Here is a 13,543-nt window from a genome sequence, read left to right as displayed (position 1 = left end):
GGGGGGGGGGGGGGGGGGGGGGGGGGGGGGGGGGGGCGGAGGCGGAGGAGGAGAAAGCATCCAAACCAAATAACATTTCCTTTGACTAAAAAGCATGGAGTGAATAAGCGATTGACTTTTCCATTTGGTGCCTTAATTCCTGTCCGTCAGGTTTCCTGCCATTTCTTGCCTGGAAATGTTATTATCGATCACTCTTCTGGAATGAACATGACCAGGTACATCTCTCTGAATCTCACCCTCCCTCTCTCTTTCCCTGATAAGCTGGCGGAGCAGGGGGCTGTTGACAAGATTCACATTCTCACCTGATAAAGTGCCATTTACACTGTGATTGCCAAGGAGAGTGGTGGGGTGTAGACTCAAACACTACTCTCTGAGGGGGAAAATACTTCCGGACTGCCAAACTTAGAAGACTGGTGCCCCAAAAAGCAGGGAAGGGTGGAAGAGAGGGTGAGTTCCAATTAGTATTCATCCCTGTTTTTACTTGGTAAAACTGTGGGATCGTAGTTTTGTGGATTAAGGATTAAGAGCAAATTTGGCTTAGTGAATATTCCTCCTCTGGATAAATGTCTGTTGAGGATTTAGAAAACACTTTTCTAAACCAGTTGCTTATTCTCTTTACACGCCAATATTTTTTATTTCCCTTTAATAATTACATTAACTTCTATTTAAAAGGCCCGCTTTGTTGTTGTTGTTTTCCACATTTGAAAGTGAAACTTCTGCCACCAATTTAATCAATCCTCTTGCCTCCAACCTCTCCGCAGCCTGGGAGACGGGCACTGGGCCAACTGGGGCAATCAGTCAGTGACCCCACAAGCAAGGTTGGGCACATTGCTCGGCCAGCTTCCACGGCATTGAATCCAATCTTCAGGGATCACAGTGCAATAAGCAACTGGCATCCATGAGTTCCTGACAATCATTTCTGAAATTGACTCAGCACTTGAGAGAGCGCAAGCATGGCTATGCTCCTCACACTCCGGATCACAGCTGTGGATGGAGGTAGTTGGGTGAGCAATGAGAAGCGGCCAGGGCTTAGCAGGAACTCGTCCCAGGAGCAAGAGAGGAGAAACTGGCTCCCTGAGCCAGTCCTGCTGGCAGCTTGTCAGCTCGGCCACCAGCAGGGACTGCTCGTGCAGGCTGCCAGAGCCCACCCTTCGGTTCCACCATCCTCACCCCCAGGACACAGGAAACCACATCACAGGCAAGTAATGACCCTAGACAAAATAATGATACACAGAGAAAGGAGGATCAGCTCACTGTGGCCACCCCACTTCCTTCCCGTGTGGTCACCGGAAACTCATATCACTGGCAACTCCGGATTCCACACAGACTAAAACTATAAGAAAACATGGTAGTAGTAAGGGTGAAGACTCAGGATCCAGAGTCCATGGATTCCAAACCCGGGCTCTAATCCATATTCACTGTGTAATAACCTCTCGGTGCCTCAGGTTCCTTTATCTGTGAAACGGGAATAAAAATAGCACCTGTCTTACAGAGCCGCTCTAAGGATGAGTGAGTTAATACCCGTGAAACAGCGGGGCAGGGTCACTATTACTATTATTATGATAATCATTACCATTATTTACAGGTGAATAAAGTTAAGTATTTTCCGTATTTTTCTACCAATATGACAGAAACTCAGATTATGTAACTTGGCCAAAGTCACAGGGGTGAGGATTCCAACGGACACATATCTGACTCCAGAGGGCAAACGCTTGACCCTGAAACAAGACACCACTCCTGATCAGTGTTAGCCAACCACCTGTCACCAAGATAGCCTTCCCATCCTGGGACACATGGCATGACTCTCAATTCATCAGGTCCTATTTATGGGGTTCCTGCTACCAGTTATGCATAAGAGGGACAAAACAAAGTAAATTGCTGATAGTGTCTGTGGGGGAAGCAATACACATAAATAGGAAAAGAAAAACAATAAAGGCAGATAAATGAAGCCAAAAAAGAACAGTCACCCAACAGCTATGGGAGGTCCCATCTGTTGCCGTCACTCCTGGGGCCTTCCAGGTATCTGTGTGCTCAGCAGCTTCTGGCTGCAGGACATTTTGCTCCTGGTGGTTCTATATCCTCCCCTTTACCTAGCCACCTGCTCTTGATCCCTAAAGTCTCAGCTGAAATTGTACCACTTGGGGCACCTGAGTGGCTCAGTTGGTTAAGCGTCTGCCTTCGGCTCAGGTCATGATCCCTGGGTTCTGGGATCAAGCCCCATATCGGGCTCCCTGCTCAGAGGGGAGCCTGCTTCTCCCTCTCCTCCCCACCTGAGTGCTCTCTCTCACAATCTCTGTCACTGTCTCTCACTCAAATAAATAAAATCTTTCAAAAAAAAAGATTCTCTCTCTCCTTCTCCCTCTGCCCCTCTCTAGAATATTAAAAAAAAAATGAAAAAAAATGAAATGGTACCTCTTCATGGAGCTTTTAAACTCCCCAGTCTAGGCTTTGTCCCTCATACGTCCTTCTAGGGCACACACTTCTCATATGTAAGCAATGATTTGTGTAATTCTGTGTTTATGTCTATCTCCACACTTGATAATACCACCCATAATGGCAGGGACAGTTTCTTTCTTGCTCCAACAGTGAGCACAGTGCCTGGCATACAAAATAAATGAGTGCAAAATGCATCTCCTCAAGGGATAGAACAGCCCTGCACCTCTCCTCCCTTCCTGTCTCCTAGGAATCTACTTCCAGAACTTTCAGAGCAGGAAAAGTCTTGAAGAGGTGGGCTTTTTCACAATGACTGTGAGGACCGACTGTGGAATATTCTGCTGTTCCAGGAAGACAGGGGCTCTGAAAACAGGCAGCTCTTTCAGTCCTGCCAGCTTCAGACCCAGGTTCTGCATTTTTCTCAAACAGCCCTAACTTGGGGTCTCCAGCGGTTTGCCCCTGGCTGGATGCTATTAGCCAACCAGCTTGCCTTGCAGCTGACATATCATTACAGAAAACAAGAGCCTATGTCTCCTCCTTCCGCCTCCCTGCCCTCCTCATTCGCCTACCAGCATTTTCTCTCTAAACCCTAAAGCCACCCAACTATGTCATACCATCAGCAGCCTCGGTTAGGTAAATGCCACTGAGCAAATTTCCGATTGCCTCTGGGATAGCCCAACCTAGAAATCCAGAAAAGGTCAGTGGGGAAGCTGGGAGGGAGACACTGCATCTTTCAAAGTAAGCTGGCGATCCCATGAACACTATGGGAAGAGCCCCACAGAAAAGCTCAGAAATGGGATGGCAGTTCTCCCCTGAGGGCAGACCTAATAGGCAGCTCCTCCTCCATCAAGTAGGTGTGTCAAAGAGACAAGAGCATTAATGGCTCCCCTCCTTACTGAGCTAAACAGAAATGTTATGTCCCTCCTCGGTTTGGCTTTTCCTCCCCTCCAACTTTCCCATACTGCACCTCTTTCTCAACACAGCACCACACTAGCTTCCCCAGACGAGTCACAGCCCCACCTGTCATGCCACCACCAGCGTAAGTAAAACCTGGTCCCAGGCGAGTGTGATGGGAGCAATAAACATCTCTAGCGGTGCTGATAACCAGCGAGGTCACAGTGAAGGACACACTCCTCCCACTGACTGCAGCTGCAGAAGAGACTTTATTGACTTCAGAAACAATGTTTTTAGCAGGGAGTTCATGCTTTGCTCCCTGGAAGCGCTGCATCCTGTCTCCTCATCTCTAATCTCCAGGCCTGCCTCCACCCAGCCCTGCTTCCAGAGAGGAGCCTGTTGTGGATAAAAGGATCCAATGAACCTCCTCCTGGATCACCAGCCCCAATGGCACTGAAGGAATGAAGGGGAAGACGTCAACTCCCCTTTCTCCTCAGAAGCGTCCCATGCCAACAGGATCCCAGATGGTCTCCATTCCTGAGCCATCTGGTGATATCTTCCTCCAGGGGTCACTTGGGATTTTTTTTTTTCAGACATACTCAATGTTCTGATTTTTCTCCTTTTTGTTAGATGGGTCGAAACTGTTCTTTTTGTTTCCTGTCAGTAGGTATCTGAGGCACATAACCTTAAAGTCAAGAGGCTATAGCACCTTTCCATTACATTTTTCTTCAATTACATTTCCTATTACCTGGTCATATCTGAAAAACTGTATTTCCTTTCTTTGGGGTTCCCAATTAACAAGAAAATAAACACAAAAATCCTGAGCCACAAGAAAGAAGTCTTCTCTTGAGTAAGTTAGATGGAGGGTCCTACAGGGTATGGGCTGACTCTTCAGATGCCTCTTCACCTAACACTGTGCACGAATGGGGGCTGAGGGAAAGAACTTCTGCTGTTTTGTGTTTTAGCAGCTGTTCAAATAGAAACATCTCTTGGGATGCCTGGGTGGCTCAGTCGTTGAGCGTCTGCCTTTAGCTCAGGTCATGATCCCAGGGTCCTGGGATCGAGCCCTGCATCGGGCTCCCTGCTCAGCTGGAAGCCTGCTTCTCCCTCTCCCACTCCCCCTGCTTGTGTTCCTGCTCTCACTGTGTCTCTCTCTATCAAATAAGTAAATAAAATATAAAAAAAATAGAAACATCTCTTTAGTTCTGGTGACTAGAGTTTTTGTTAATTTTATTTGTTATTGTTGCTCTTGTGTGATTTGGTCTGTGTGTTTATCTGTTTTGAGGATGTTGGATGCTAATGCTGAGGGCAAAATGAACTCTTCTGGAGTTTCTCAGCTCCTGGGTCCCTGAGCCACTATCACTGCCATCTGGACCCAACCATCCACAAACGTCAACCATGTTCACACTGCTTTCTCACACGTGGCTTCCGAGGGACTCTAGAGTCATGACAAGAAAATGCAGAATCTTCCACTCTGATGGTGGGAAGACTCTGTTCTTTTTCTGCTTCTGCAGATGAAGAGAAAGATTCCAGGGCTTCAGTGGCCCTGCTATTCGCCCCCAGGAGGCAGTACTGGCCCCATAATTCTCAGCACCGAAGAATGACACACCCATTCCCCACACGGGGGCTAAAGTTGTGTATGGTGTGAATCCAGAGATCTTTACAGAGCAAAAAAGATAATATGGTCTTTGAGGGAGGCTCTTGTGATCTGCTTGGGAGCTGGAGGGCGAGGACAGGGATAGAGGTATGCCCGTGGGGGGTGTATTGCTACTCCACAAGCATGCCTTCAGATTCAGCAGAAGAGAGCAAGCCTTTGTATTGGTCAAACAACAGTGTGTTTTGAGACCTGCACGTAGCCCCCTAGACTCTGAACTCATCCAAAAGGCAGATCAAAATGGTAAGGTCTCTTCCTCCTAAAAGCTGAACTGTAGCTAAGGAGTGGTGTGCACACATATGCCTAGGTGCACACACATAGGTTCACACAGCTACAAAACAAAACTAATATAAACTAAGTAAGAATCAAATGCTAGGTCAGTATAGGAAGTAAGGGCATTGAGGATAAAAGGGTAATTCAACCATACACTTGAGACATCACATGATCAGTCCACCCAACTCTGACCTCAAGGGGAGCTCACATACTGATCAAGGATAGAATGCGGTCCTCAAGACCATCATGAGGAATAGTTCACTGGGAAAGAGTATTCTCTTCTCTTGGGAACCAAGGAGTCTGCCAGGAAATGGGGATCCAAGAGAAGGAAGTTTGCCAGAGACATGAGTCTGCAGCTAAGCTTGTATTGTCCAGCCCAGATCACTAGGGTCAAGAAGAGAGGTGTGGCTACGTAACTAGTATTTCCCCAAGAATTTTAATGATGACTGGGTTCCGCCAGACTCCCTAGTTTGGAGGTCTAGAAATTCTGTTTTGGGAAATTTGGATTTCTGGCTTCCAAATGAATAATGGGGGTTGAGACCAAGCTTTTAAAGGAAGAGGGAAATGGCATCCAAGGTGGAAACACTGCTATCCAAGGATTTGGAGGTGAAGAATTCATAAGGGATATTCAGGATTCAGCATCAGGCTGGCTTGGATACTCTGCTTGAAATTTAGCCTCAACACTGAAAGATTATTTAGTTAATTGGATAAGACTCCCTTCTTGAGGATTTGGTGCCAGAATCTTGCTCATCTTGCCTAGAATGGCTGATGTCTACTTCAGACCCTAGTCCTTAAGAGCATAGAAGTCTGGGGGCGCCTGGGTGGCTCAGTTGGTTAAGCGACTGCCTTCGGCTCAGGTCATGATCCTGGAGTCCCTGGATCGAGTCCCACATCGGGCTCCCTGCTCAGCAAGGAGCCTGCTTCTCCCTCTGACCCTCTCCCCTCTCATGTGCTCTCTCTCTCTCATTCTCTCTGTCTCAAATAAATAAATAAAATCTTTAAAAAAAAAAAAAAAAAAAAAAGAGCATAGAAGTCTGGGCTTAGGCAGGAAAGTTAAGCAGAAATTTGGGAAATAGGCAGACCTATGTTCTAATTCCTGATCTGTTACTTCTTCCTCAGATGACCATGGACACAAAACAATCTCTGAGCCAGGATTCCATATGTAAAATTGGGACAATCTTATGAACCCCCTAGGCTACCATGAGGATTAAATGAAACAGATCTTAATGTTATTTCTGACACAGAGTAAATGCTAAGTCTGAGGGAATAAATGTATACTGGATGGATGGATGGATGGATGGATGGATGGATGGATGCAGAGAGAGAGAGAGAGAGACAGCACTCAGCTATCCTTTCTGCTTCAGGCCACAAGGGCCCCTCTCCCCTCTCTAAAGAGTACCTTGTATCCATCCTACATGCTGGTCAGAAAGACATGAAGAACACAGGGGAGCGCCATCTGGGAATGATCTTTATTTTGTACTCAGCATGTTCCCGGAAACCTGTTGTCCCCAAGAGAACAGGTGAAAGCCTGACATTGTCAAAAAAGTAAGAAAAGCTTGCTGCTTAATTTTTTATTAATGGTACTAAAATTTCTTTGCATAAGTCATTAATCATTAGGTCATGTGAAAGGCTTATGTTTATTCAGAGAATATAGTAACTCAAGCAGTAAGTATGCATGTTTCCTTCATTGGCCAGTAGAAGTGCTGTGCTATTATATAACACAATAGATTTTTTTCTTTTTTCCTATTTATTTAGTTTTACCTAGAACAGTTAGTTCAATTTAACAAACATTTATTGAATGTCTCTGACAAAAATAACTATGATATGGTCTCTGCTGTGGAAAAGCTCAGGATGATAACAGTAATGACAAAACAGTAAGAATTGTCACCATTTCTTGGACAGTCACTAGGCGCCTATCTCTTTGCGAAGCACTTCATGCACATTATCTTATTTATCTCATTTAATACTCAAACCATCCTATGAAGTATGCACTATTATTATCCCCATTTTGTGGAAATGGAGGCTTGAATACGTTGAGTAGCTCACCTAAGTTCATGGTTATAGTCTGGTGGGGGAGACAGCTGCACAGATAAAATTTCATTTCAGTTTCTCCACTTTATACAAGCAACTATATTTCTATACATAATCTGTAGAGGACCAGGACAGCAGTATTCTCTTGTTATTTTATTTTTTCATTCACAATACTTCTGTGGACCTTCTGGTGGAGATCCAGAGACAGTGGACCATCAGAAAGAGATCAGAAAAAAAAAAAAAAAGGTCTCTGATTCCAGGGAGTCTTTTAAGAAAGTGAAGGTCTTTCTTCACTTTCCCTCCCAGGGACATTAAGATGTGAGGGTACCACACTGCATCACGGGAAAAGAGAAGAGAATAGGAAAGAAAATCTCAACCCCATTACTGTTAATCCATGATAAAAAATGTGTTTAAGGAAGCCCCTCTCTCTGATCTAGCTGCACTCCAACTTGGGAGTTAAATACATTCCATATGTTTCTTGTTGCATTATATTTAAGGAAAAGAGTGGAAAAGAATATTAGAAGAGAATATTAGTCATTGAAATCATGTGTCTGAAAAATACTCACAAGGGACATCATAATATTGTATTTGTAAAGAAGCTAAATATAACGAAATACACCAAAATAATAACTTCAGATATCTCTAGATATAGAACTATAAACTGAAAAATGAACGGTTATTAATCTCTAAAGAGTGTAGTCAAATCGTAGATACATTTGTGAGGGCAAGTTCCATTATGCCCACCTCAAACCCCTCCTTTCTCTCCTTGAATGTCTCCTTCACATTTCTCTCCCTTCCCAGCAACACCATCAGTATTACCTTTTATATAGCACCTTCCTTTACATAGCAACTGTCTTACAGAGTTGCTGCCGCTTAACCCTTTAATGAGTACAAAGAGATGTGTAATTGTTCATCACAGGAAGAGTATACCCACCAAAAAACAAAATGCAACTGACAACCTGATGAGAAACTCTAAAGCTGTTACTATAAAATGAAAACTGCCTTTTCCCTTCATCTTATTGCAGACCTGTCTCTCTAGGCAGTGCTTCATGAAGGCATAGTTGGGAAAGCACAGGTTGCTCTGGAATACAATCTCATTAGAGGATGTGCACTGTCTAGAATCCTTGTACCCAAGGAAACACCCATGATAACATGGGGCATCTTGGTTCTTTCTTTTTTCCCAGACCTTCTCTCCTGTATTATTCATTTTTTTCTCAAAGCTGTGGGCCACCTCTAAGACATGGAAATAAGAAAATATCTTGATCCATGAGAAGATTCATAAAAGAGATACTATGGAATGACAATATTCAGGAGATGCATCCTCTCACTTAAGCTGACATACTTACTGATATCTACAATTCCTACTTCTTTTGGCCTCAGATTTCCCACATCAGAAAGACAAAGTGTCCCATCTGCCCTGATTTCCACATACTGCAGCAGGAATATAAATCTTACCATGCAAAGGCCTTACATGTTCTTGAAAGAAAGAGTCACACAGGCAAAATCATCACTGGAACCTGCTATGGGCTGAGATTATGAGAGACTGAGTGGCCATAAGGCATAGCACAGCCTCATAGTAGGTACTGCCTTAGGCCAGTTTCAAATATTAACACACACACACACACACACACACACACACAAACCACAGAGTCAGCATCTGTCTTTGTAAATGCTGGGATGGCAGCACTGTCACTTATCTCAGTAAGACTGGATCTTCTTTAACCAGGAGAATGGTTCTAGGACAGAGTGACATTGGCCAAGGGATATACATTTTCCTGAACCAGAACTGTTTATTCTCTGTGTAATTCTTCAATCTTAACACTCACCTCTCCCCCACCAGACACCAACTGATACTGCTAGGACAACAGTAAGTCCAGACTTTCCCTGAAAATCTGACGCTGTAGCTTGTTTTCTCTGCCAGCCAGCTATGGGAAGAATAATTGAATCATGTGCTTGAACTGACCCAGAAGTAAGAGCCAAGGGCCATAATGGGTGACCACTTTCCAATCTTGTAGAAACTTATGTGAACCCAAATCAACAAACTGTGAAAATTGCCTGAGTCAGGGTCTATGGTTTCATGTAGGGAGACATATGGTTACTTCCCTGAATGCTGGACTTCAATAATATTACAGCACTGTATGATGCAGGAAAGGAGCTTGGTGAAGTTTAGACAGACAGCCAAAAGCAGCCTCCCCCCACCTTTCTTGATATGTATGTGGTTCTTATCTTTAAAAGTGCCCTTAGTTAAGTGACATATGATTAGAATTGTTCCTTTTGTTTTTGACAAACCCATTAACTAGAATCCACATGGTTTGAAGTGGAAGAATTAGGTCAAATCTTAAAACAGAGTCTAGATCCTTGGTGGCTATGCAGGAATTTAGAAAGATACAAACCAAAACCAAAAACAAGCAGTAGCAAGAACATGACAGTAAAGACAGGAGTCCTCAGTGCACTGCCAAGAATAAATGCCTTTCAACTATCCCTTGGCCCATGGAGTGATATAAAAGGGTTTCTAAATTCTACTCTTATGTTCTAGCAACCTAGGAGCAGTCCCTACCTCTAAAACTCCTCCACTTTAATCTTGGCCTCTTCATACTTTTACTTACATAGCAGAGGCATAAATCAAGTACCTAAGCCCACTGTAGGAATAAGCTCAGTGAATGGAATAATTTTTAGAAATATTTTGAGCATCAACTGTATGCCAGGCAAAGTCCTTTATGCTCGACAAAGTCCTAGTGCTGGGAATATAAGGTAAACATGTGGACCCTGTCCCTCTGGAGATCTGATGCAGTTTTTATTTGTTTAAAGTGTTCTTCTTCAGCAGGAAGAAACACATCTGGAACCCCTGAAGAGAAGTGATTGACCAGTAAGAAGTATAAATCTCTCTTGGGTATTTCCAGCTACAGTGGTCATATTTGTGTTAGAAATGTGGCTGTCCCCCTCAGCTAATGCAGAGACCATGGCTCCTTCCAACAGAACAAGGAAAGGGGGCATGCTATTTGACATCTAGGATCAAAGTAAAACATAATCTCTAAGTCTTACTCTTTCTATTGATCTATTTTTCCATTCTTTTGCCAATACCACACTGTCTTGATTACCTTAGCTTTATAATAAGTCTTGAAGCCGGGTAGCATCAGTCCTCTACTTTGTTCTTTTCTTTTGATATTGCATCAGTTATTCTTTTACTTCTCCATATAAACTCTAGAATCTGTTTCTTGATACGTACAAAAGAACTTGCTGGGATTTTGACTGGGAATGCCCTGAATCTATAGATCAATTTGGGAAGGACTGACATCTTGTCAATATTGTCTTCCTATCCATGAACATGGAATGCATCACCATTTATTTAAGTTTTTGATTTTGGTCATCTGAGTTTTTTAGTTTGCCTCATAAAGATCTTATACATATTTTGTCAGATATATAGCTAAGTATTTCATTTGGGGGGATACTAATGTAAATAGTATCCACTTGTTCATTGCTGGCATATAGGAAAACAACCCCTCTAAATTCTGACACCAAAAGATTTCTTCATTTTGGTTCTAGAGTCAAGCATGTAGATGCTTACTTAACTTACCATTTGAAGTGTAAGAGAGAGATGGTATTGTGAGTGACCTGCCACTCACCAGCATTTATAACACTATATAACAATAAACATGGTAGATACAGGCAGGCCCTTATAATAATTAGGTTAAAATCCTGGTACTCATTTCCCAAATTGGAAAACTGAGTAATAACTCAGGGCAACTGATAACAAATACTATAACTGTAGTTAGTGTTTTACAATTTATCAACATGCTAATATATGCAATTTATCTGATCATGACAACAAGACACACATTCTCCTCATTTTACAGATGAGGAAACTAAGCCTCAAAGTGGTTTGCTGACTTGCCTAAAGTCACACTGCTGATAAATGGCAGTGTCAGAATGGGTCCTCGTGTCTTCTGGTTCTAAATTCCACAGTCTTTCCACTATCACTCAGAATTTTCCAGTGATTCAGGAATAGTGGTGGGTATTTGCCCAGCTTCCGATATCAGTCATGTTCCATTTTTCTGCTCCCATTTAACAAGAAGAATCAACAATCCTAAATCTTGGTTTTGCTAATGATTGCACATTCATACCCACTGAGTGACAGAAATATATCTTGGGGAATTATAGTTTAATAATCCCACAAGTCAGCACATAAATGCCCAGAGAAAAATAAAATGTATGACTGTCTAAATATGCTTAAGGTTATTCTGAATACATTTGAGAAGATTTGAAGAACTAAAGCCCTTTGCTTTCAGCACATTAGACTGAGTCTAGTGAATATTCTGCATTTCCACATTCTTATCTTCAGGTATACCTGGATTCTCCTGTATGTAGTTCTCTCCCATTGCCTGGCTTGCAAATTAAATACAACAACAAAACAAAGAATGATTCCCTCAAAAAAAGAAAAAAAAAAAAAAAAGAAAGAAATCCTAACATACACATGCCATTAAAAAAAGAGAGAGAGCAAAAACAACAAGATGTAGGCTGAAATGTACATTTTATTTTTTTCCCCCACAGGACAAAAAAAAACTTTTAATAAAAAACTCCTGAAAATCATTGTTTCTTTCTAAATATTTATTTAGTTCTACTGCATGTGTCATTTGTGACTGACTTCTTTCCCATAGAATAAGGTTTTCAAGGTGCATCCATACTGTGGCCATGTTTGTTTGTTTGTTTGTTTGTTTAATTTTATTTTATTATGTTAATCACCATACATTACATCATTAGTTTTGATGTAGTGATCCATGATTCATTGTTTGCGTATAACACCCAGTGCTCCATGCAGTACGTGCCCTCTTTAATACCCATCACCAGGCTAACCCATAAGATTTTATTTATTTATTTGAGAGAGAGAGGATGGTGAAGGGGCAGAGGGAGAGAGAGAGAAGCAGACTCCCCACTGAGCAGGGAGCCCTACAAGGAGGGGCTCGATCCCAGGACCATGGGATCATGACCTAAGCCAAAGGCAGACACTTAACCGACTGAGCCACCCAGTGCCCCTGAAATGTACATTTTAAACAAAGAAAGGCTCCAATCCAGATACATGTAACTAAATAAATGAATCTCCCCCAATCTAAAATTAAACCCTTTTCTTCTTAAATACTGGATATGGAAGCCTCCAGCTTATTTATTTTATGAACAGAAGGACAAGACTAACACTTGTGGGATGCCAACTATATGCCACATACATTGTGTCAGATACTTCCACATATATGAACTAACTTAGTCTTGGCCACAACTGCGGGACTAGCTATTACCTCTTTCTACACCAGTAAGGAAACTGGCTGCCCCAGTGATGTGCTTATGGTCATATAGCTGGCAAATGGTGAGTTGATTTCTGAATTAAAATCTAAAGTTAAATCTGTTTCCTTCTCTCAAGACCTGAACAGGTTAATTGGATCACCTATTGGCAGAAGAAAAGATTCCCCAAGAGGCTGAAGAAGATGAGAGCGCAGGACACTTTGTTCTCAGATTTTAATGGCTAAAGACTTTTATAATGGGCTGCCAACCATTCCTTACTTCCTGTCCTATAGGTTGGAGAGAGAGGGGATAGACAAGCCACCTCAATATAAAAAGGTTTCAGAGAGAAAGGAGTGATGCCTAGGATTCCAGGACAAATTATTCATTTTTGATCAATATCCCCAATGTTCTGTGCCATGGGGGCATTGCTAGTCTTAGGTTAATATGAAACAAGAAATGACCCCAGGTGTACTAAGGAAGGCAAAAACTCTTCTACTGAAAAGTGTCTCCCAAACTGGCCCACTTCCTGGTACATGTAACTCTCATTAGTCCTTCCTGTGAGTTGACTCTTTGGAAGTGTCTAGTCTGCCCCTGGTCTGTTATGCTAGTCCATCTCACCTCTGTGCTCTATATTAGCTGGCTCACGAAAGTAATCCATAAGTAATAATAGTGATTTACAGTCCTCAGAAACACCCTTCTTCCCACTCAATCTCCATTCTATTTAATCATCCATTTCTCAGACTGGTAAACAGAGGCACAGAAATAATAAGAAAGCCCTAACATTTGGATCGTGAAATATATAAGAAATTACATTCACGTGGTCGCCCTAACGAATCCTCACGAGAAAACCTATCAGGTAAATATGGCAGATATTTTCATCATTTACAGATGAGAAAATTAAGCTGCAGACAGACCAAGTGATTCACTTGGGCACGTGCGCAGCATGAAGGCATAACTGATTTGTACTGCTGATGCTTCTCCCCCCCT

The 13,543-nt window shown here is 42.6% G+C and overlaps 1 protein-coding gene across 10 annotated transcripts in view; it reads right to left on the bottom strand.

The window, feature by feature from the left end:
- Positions 1-13,543, bottom strand: part of NTM (neurotrimin) — a 953,201-nt gene that overhangs the window by 257,252 nt on the left and 682,406 nt on the right. The gene's annotated exons all lie outside the window — the stretch shown is intronic.

This window comes from Phoca vitulina, unplaced genomic scaffold, assembly GCF_004348235.1.
Source record: "Phoca vitulina isolate PV1807 unplaced genomic scaffold, GSC_HSeal_1.0 scaffold34, whole genome shotgun sequence".
NCBI classification, from domain to species: domain Eukaryota; kingdom Metazoa; phylum Chordata; class Mammalia; order Carnivora; family Phocidae; genus Phoca; species Phoca vitulina.
The sequence above is the reverse complement of the archived record's forward strand: the minus strand, read 5'-3'. Positions and strand labels throughout refer to the sequence as shown.